Here is a 7,141-nt window from a genome sequence, read left to right on the forward strand (position 1 = left end):
GTTGCAATAGACAAAGCTTTTTCCTTAGTTTACCCATGTCCCAGGAGAGATTTGATAGTCGGCCCACATCTGAGGCTAAATGGGGAGTCAGATTCAGATAAGCCACGATTGTTTATTTTCTTCAGGCAGACTTTTTTTTCTCGTCAGCCTTGAGTCCTGCTGGTACTTTCCACATCCAAAATGGCCAGATTTATGGGCATTCCATTGGTCCGTGCTATGAGCTTTCTTCAAGATGTCTCCAACATGCTGGCAGGTCCTAGAAGCCGCAGGTGGCCTGTAATTCTCACAAATCACTTCTATCTTAGGGTTTAGCTAGTAAATCAGCTGATTTTGAGTACTCGTAGCACAAACCAAACCTTCACACAGACTCTGAAGTTTTGCCATGGCTGAAACTGCTGCCTATGTTTTCTTCAAAAGCTGATAACATAGGGACCCGCCGATGCCAAAAAGCAGAAACCCTGCTATCATGAATCCAATTATATAAAACGTCTTTGGCGTCCTCCTGAGACAGAACAGAAAGACACATCAGCTGCCACACTCCCCTTGGATCTCTGATGTACCATGCAGCGTGAGTCTCGGCAGGACATGAGGGTCATTTTGTTGAAAAGATTTTTGAAAATTATTTTGCTAAAAGATAAATAAACTCATGCCCTAAGAGGACACTTACACAATCGTCCTGTGAGGATGATAATCAGCAACTGCAAAGACACAAGATGCTTCTGCAAAAACTGAAATAGTGAAGTTACTAAAAGCTCTGAATTTACAGTCAGTTTGTGTCTAACAAATAGCAACACTGTCAGAATTACATAATGGATGTTCCATAAGGTGCTGTTCAAGGACCCCTGCTCTTCTGCTCTTATATTAATGAATGACGTGAAAATTGTGCAGATGTTCAGGGCCAAATGTATGCAGATGATATTTTATCTGTAATCATGAAGACTCAATTCCAGGCAGCAGAGTTACAAACAGGCTAATGGTGTCACAGTGGTGTAGGAATCTTTTAATAAACTGATGGTTTAATGTAAACACCAAACAGTTTTAGGGAACATGTTAAGTATATTTTGCTGTTTTCTTTTTATTGTGGTGACAATGTGCTTTCTTATTGATTCATGAAACTGAGTGAATCAGCAGCTTAGCTTCAGCATAAACTGCCAAAAACTTTTGCCTTTACTTCCCTGCCTGCAGTCTCAACACTAAACTCTTTCCAAAACATGACATTTTACACTGGAATGCATCTCTTGACTGCTGACAGTCACAAGAACTGGTAAGGGTGAAAGTCTTGTGTAAGGGTAGCAGCTTGGTACAAGAGAAGAGCTCTCTGATTCATGTGAGTGATTCCTCTCCTGGTCTTCTTTTCTCTTGTTCTCCACCCCTCCTCCTCCTCCTCCTCCTCCTCTTTCCTGGACCATCTAGTATTAATAATAGAAAAGAAGAAGCTCCGGAGTCTTGGATTTGCTCATGACAGCCTCCATATGTTCCAACACGGAGGGCTCGTGTCTTAACTTGAAATTCGTGTTCTCCTCCGCCCGGATGACAGGAAGGAAAATGCACATGAGGGCTGGGGAGAAGCTGCTCCTGCTTTGGCAACAATAAAAGTCACCCATGCTTCCTGACCAGGAGCTCTGCAGAAACTGGAGAAACAGTAGGAACAGGTCTGTCCTCCACAACAAACAACTCTGATCAGGTGGGAGGAGCAGAAAATACAGAAGTGGCCCTCCTCACATTCATTAGGAGCTCTGACCTGCGTGATGATGGTTCTCTGACAGCAACAGTCTTATTGTTCAGTCTTCTTCTTCTTCTCTGACAGTTCACTTCTACAAAAGAAAAAAGAAAAAAAGGCTAATACAAGGAACTGTTCACATTTACAACCTTTGAGGACCACATGTGTTACTGTGTCAACCTCCTCCCTCGCACCCCCCGGACGACCCCAGGTCTCTGGTCCTTCGGGTCGTTGACCTGATCCGTGCCCAAACGCGTGCACAGCTCTCGCCTCACGTGCGGCCATTTTTTGTGTTACCCATTGAGGCGTGCGCACGCAACACCACGCACCCTTCTTCATCTTATAAATGCAGAGGGAGGGCGGGCGGAGCGTCCGAGTCCAGAACCGGGTCCAGACGGTGTGACCGGAGCCCGGTTCTGACAGAGAGGAGCAAACTCTGACTGTCTTTGTCTAAATGTGTGAATGAGCTGATAAAAGCAGCTCAGAGTCTCCACGCTTCTCCAGTGTCCGCGAGACGCAACTTACCTCTGAGTCCACGCGCTGTGGTCCTCGGACCGTCCCGGTTACAGACACCCAGGTCCTGAAACGCTCAGCTGGCCGTCCGGGTCCCGCAGCAGACTAGAGAACATGGTGTCAATCAAATCAGACGCGCCCCGCCCACTCGTTGACGTCATCACGCATCGACCAATCGAAGCTGCGGCGCCAATCATCGGCGCTTGTGTTCATCAATGAAAGGCAGCAGCTCATGCACGTGGAGCACAGATCAACCCATTTCTTAATTTACTTTTTCATGGGGACGTTGTTAAATATTACACATGTCTCTGAAAGACAAATCAACCTTTTCTTTGTTTTAGCATCTGCAGTGACTTTATCACCCGCCGCAGAAAGGCGGGCGATAATTGCTTTAGTGTTTGATCATGCGTCTGTCTGTTAGCAAAATATTTAATGAAGAAGTGGACGGATTTTAAAATAATTCTCAGAAATCAATCATTGGATGTACTCTACAACTGGTTAACTTATATATATATCAATAATATAGTCAGATGGCCGCCACAGCTGATCCATTAGAAAAAAAACAAAAATCACTACAACAGCTGCCAATTAAAACGATAATGAGAGAATTTGGTGTGATAGTAGCGGAAGGTTATCTTCAACTCAAGCTCAGAGCTCTAACTAACTGCGGGAGTGCATGTGTTTTTCAGTTAGCAAAATGAACCACTGGATGGATTTTAATGAAACTCTGAAATCAACCAATGGATGCACTTCTAACTGATCAACTTCTGGAGTTAATCCAACTCAAGATGGCCACTGCAGCTGTTCAACCTCAGCCAACACAAAAATGGCCATAACTTAACATCTGAGCTAAAATCTGGTGTGGTAGTGGCTGAGAGTCATGCACAACAACTTTTCAAAGCACCAACAGATTGCATGAGATGCCGCTGTGAGGAGTAAGATGATGTTGTTTAGGTTTGACCTAAACAGTCTGCAATTTTGACATTTATTATGAAAAGTTCATCTTACCCTAATGAAGCCATAGGGTGATGTGCATCCCTTCAAGGATATATGCCCTTGTGATCGTTGTAGATCTGCTCTACACAACATCTCACTGAAAGGTTTTTACATTATTTTGTACAGAACCACTTCAGCCCTGAGATGTTTATGAATTTGATCACATCCTTTCTTTTCACAACACTTTACATAAAAGAAACTAAGATATTTTTTTTTAACTCAAATTCTTATTCTTTCCCGTTTTTATGACAAAGACTGTCTGTTGCAGCACAATCTGCAGTCAGTTGTGAGTTTTTTTCCCCCATCACATAAATGTTTAAGATTTAGGTTATAAATAATGATTGTCTTTCTTTTCTGATGTGCAGCAGTCATGTTGGCGGATCTGTCAGAAATCTTGTTTGCATCTTGAAACCTGATTATTCTCTGCAGCAGAGCAGACACTGACAGTTTCTTCAAACAGGCTCACATTTTAAACCAAAAATCATTTTTAATGTTGCTCCACAAAAGACTTGTTGCACAGAAGTTGTGTTTTCTTGCAGCTCCATCTTGATCTTGCAGTAAAAAATGACTCCCTACATCCTGATTTATTTAAAATCCCTGCAAAGATTCATGCCAGTCACCATAAAATGCTGCGTGACGAACACTTATGTGTCCTCACTTCTGCAATTTGTTGAGTCAGTCAGAGATTAGTGACTTTTTTTTTGATGGACGGACAAAAAGGATCTAATTGACCAAACACATTCATCTAATTGAATCTTCAAATAATTTGCTAATTGTGTAGAGAAAACTAAAACACTTGATTTTTTTTCTTTTATTGATTCAGATTTTTTCTAATAACAGTACTTTTGAATGAGTGTTACAGTTTTACTGTTAAAGAATTAGCTCAGATTTTTTGAAGTGTGTTACTGTGGAAATATAGTGAACAGTTAATATCTTACCTGTTGTAGATAACTTTGTGAATGATCTTAGTTTCGAGAAATGGGGTGTAATGCTGAAAAGATTAATGGAGGGTCAATAAAAAAAAACAAATGTTTTGAAGTTAAACTTTTACATTGCTGTGAATTTGTATTATACTTACTCATTTGCGAGCACAAGTGGCAGCAGCAGTTAGCTGTAGCCCCTCTGGTGCAGACCGAAACATTTTCAACAGGAGTATCAGAGAATATTTACAGAATAATTGTATCAGGCAAAATTGACAGCAATGATAAGTAAAAAAAAAATCAAGTTTTCTTGAACTTCTCTGATTTAAGTTGTTTGAAGATGGCTGCGATCCACATTTTATCAACAATGAACTGTTTTCCTCAAAACTGAAGCTGCTGAAAGAACCATTTTCTGACCTTTGCAGAGTTTCTCTTCAAAACATCCCATCCATTCACTTGATCTGCTTCTTGCTCTTTGGGTCGCGCGGGTCACTGGTCCCCATATCCAGCCATCACTGTGCGAGAGGCGGGGGACACACTGGACAGGTCTCCAGTCCATCACAGGGACACATAGAGACAATCAACCATTCTGACCATTCACTCACTCACACCGGGACAATTTAGAGTTACCAATCAGCCTAACATGCATGTTTTTGGTCTGTGGGAGGAAACAAGAGTACCCAGAGAAAACCCACACATGCACGGAGGGAACATGCAAACTCCACCCAGAAAGGCCCCTGGACCGAGATTTGAACCAGGGACCTGCTCACTGAGACGCAGCAGCTCTACCAGTTGTACCACTGGGCTGCCCTGAACGATCCCTTCAACGCAAATTCAAAACACATTTAAGGACTAAAATTTAAATCAGTTTTAAATATTAACAGCAGGCAGCACCATATTTATAATATTCTAAAATAATTTGTCATCCCCAGTCATTAAAATGTCCATTCAGAGACGTTTAGTTTCATGGCTGGCTGTAACATCACCGAACTGATGAATAACGAGCGGATCATTGTTGTCAGAGGTCTAAAACTCATCTGATATCTTTGGTTAAGATGTTGCACAAGCATCTTCGTCATCTTCATCACTGATAACAGAACCAGCCCAGCTTTATCAGCAGTTTGGTTCCAGAGCAGGGATCCTTTAGGACCACAAGAGGACGCCATTGGCTGCCCATTGGACAAATTCAGGAGGGACGTTTATATTTTTATAATGCTGTACTTAATGGACTCAAAGAGGCCCACTGGTGCTGGCTTTAAGAAGAGTGGGACGGTGTACCACAGCAGGATCTCATCATGTGGGGAAACACTGAAAGTTTAAAATAAAAATAAATGAAACTGTGCCACATGCTGAAAAGAACGGTCTTTACCTTATTAATTTGACTAGACACTTCTGCAAATTGTTTCCAGCCATTTTATTTGACTTTATGTCTTTATGTAATTCCTCATAGTTTTTGTTTGTCAATTTGACGTTTCATTAAGAAAGTGCTTTTAAACAATAGAAGGGTGTGCAGTATAATAAAATAAAACAGACTAAGGATCACAAAAATGAATAAATACTAAATGCAAATGAATCAGCAGGACACAATGCTAGTTCAATTTAAATTACAAAAATTTAAATGAAGCTGTAAAACTTCTGGAGATCAAATCCCTTTTGTTTTTTAATTTTCACATTTTTGAGTCACAATAGTTTTTCCTTAAATGATTGAGATGTTGCAGAAAGCGAGCAGCTTCAATCATGTGTTTGTTGAGTCATTGTATGCTAGAATTTCATGTTTTCTCAGTTCCCATGACTCTTTTTTTGTAATTTATGCACATTTCTGCCCATCAAACAGACGCCAAAAGGCTTTTGTTCAAACAGTGAACCTTTATTGGCACAAATATACAATACAATCAACATGCCCTTCCTCCACTTTTCTTTTATATTTCACACATAATGACTTTGAAGAAACTATTTTACAGTCATGGCATGTTGAGTGCTATAGGAAATGGTTTATGCGTGAAGACAAGATGTGGAAAATGCAGCTAGAAGTTGCAGAGACTGAGTGGCATTTGGATGAACTGACAGGCATGAGGGGGTCAGAGTGTCAGAGGTGACCAGGTGCAGGAGAGTGATGACATCACCACAACGATGGGTCGTACCTGCAGAGAGGAAGGTCAAAAGAACAGATTTTGGGATGTCTACACTGAGGAGTTTTGTTTCTAATTTCTGAGGAAGACATCCCTACCTTGACTGTGGGAGTGTGTCTCTGCTTTCCTTCAACAGCAGTTCTGAGATCAGTGTGTCAAGAACCTCAGGACTGGACCTCTTCCCATACCTGAGGCACCCGAAACACAAAACAAACAGGCGATGGATAGGCTTTAAAAGTGCTGGACACCAATATACTGTATTTGTGCTGGCTTGACGAACAAAAACAAGAAAACAAAGCAGAAATAAATCAGATACAACAAAAAACTAAACAATTCCTCCCTGTCAACAAAGTTCATGCTCAATTATCCAGGTATCAAATCCAATAATTCTCAGTCAGGTCATCTGGATAGTTTCCTTTTTTATATGTCTTTAATGTGTTTAATGAAAGGCAAGATGAAAACCGAACACCGTCAGCCGGTGATCCAGGAGTCAGAGACACGAGTTGCAGGCAGGAGGTCATAATCCCTCTCTGGGCTTTTGATGATAAGTCATATCTGAGCTCTGGTCCCCTGGGTGGGCTGATCACCCACAGGAGGCTTCGGATCCATGACATTCAGAAGACAAAAGAGAAACTGTGGGCGAGCAGGGCGAGATATGCCCACTGGAATTCATTTATGTTGATTCATTTAATTTTTACAGGTAGAACATGTGCACATTAACCTGTCTAAATAAAGGTTGAATGAACATGCATCAAACTGATAGTTATTTAATTAGAAATCTATCTATCTATCTATCTATCTATCTATCTATCTATCTATCTATCTATCTATCTATCTATCTATCTATCTATCTATCTATCTAT

At 41.1% G+C, this 7,141-nt stretch overlaps 1 protein-coding gene across 1 annotated transcript in view; it reads left to right on the top strand.

Moving 5' to 3' along the window:
- Positions 1 to 7,141, top strand: part of pals2b (protein associated with LIN7 2, MAGUK family member b) — a 26,979-nt gene that overhangs the window by 14,223 nt on the left and 5,615 nt on the right. The window lies entirely within an intron of this gene.

Source organism: Nematolebias whitei, chromosome 19, assembly GCF_014905685.2.
Source record: "Nematolebias whitei isolate Nwh7 chromosome 19, NemWhi1, whole genome shotgun sequence".
Classification (NCBI taxonomy): domain Eukaryota; kingdom Metazoa; phylum Chordata; class Actinopteri; order Cyprinodontiformes; family Rivulidae; genus Nematolebias; species Nematolebias whitei.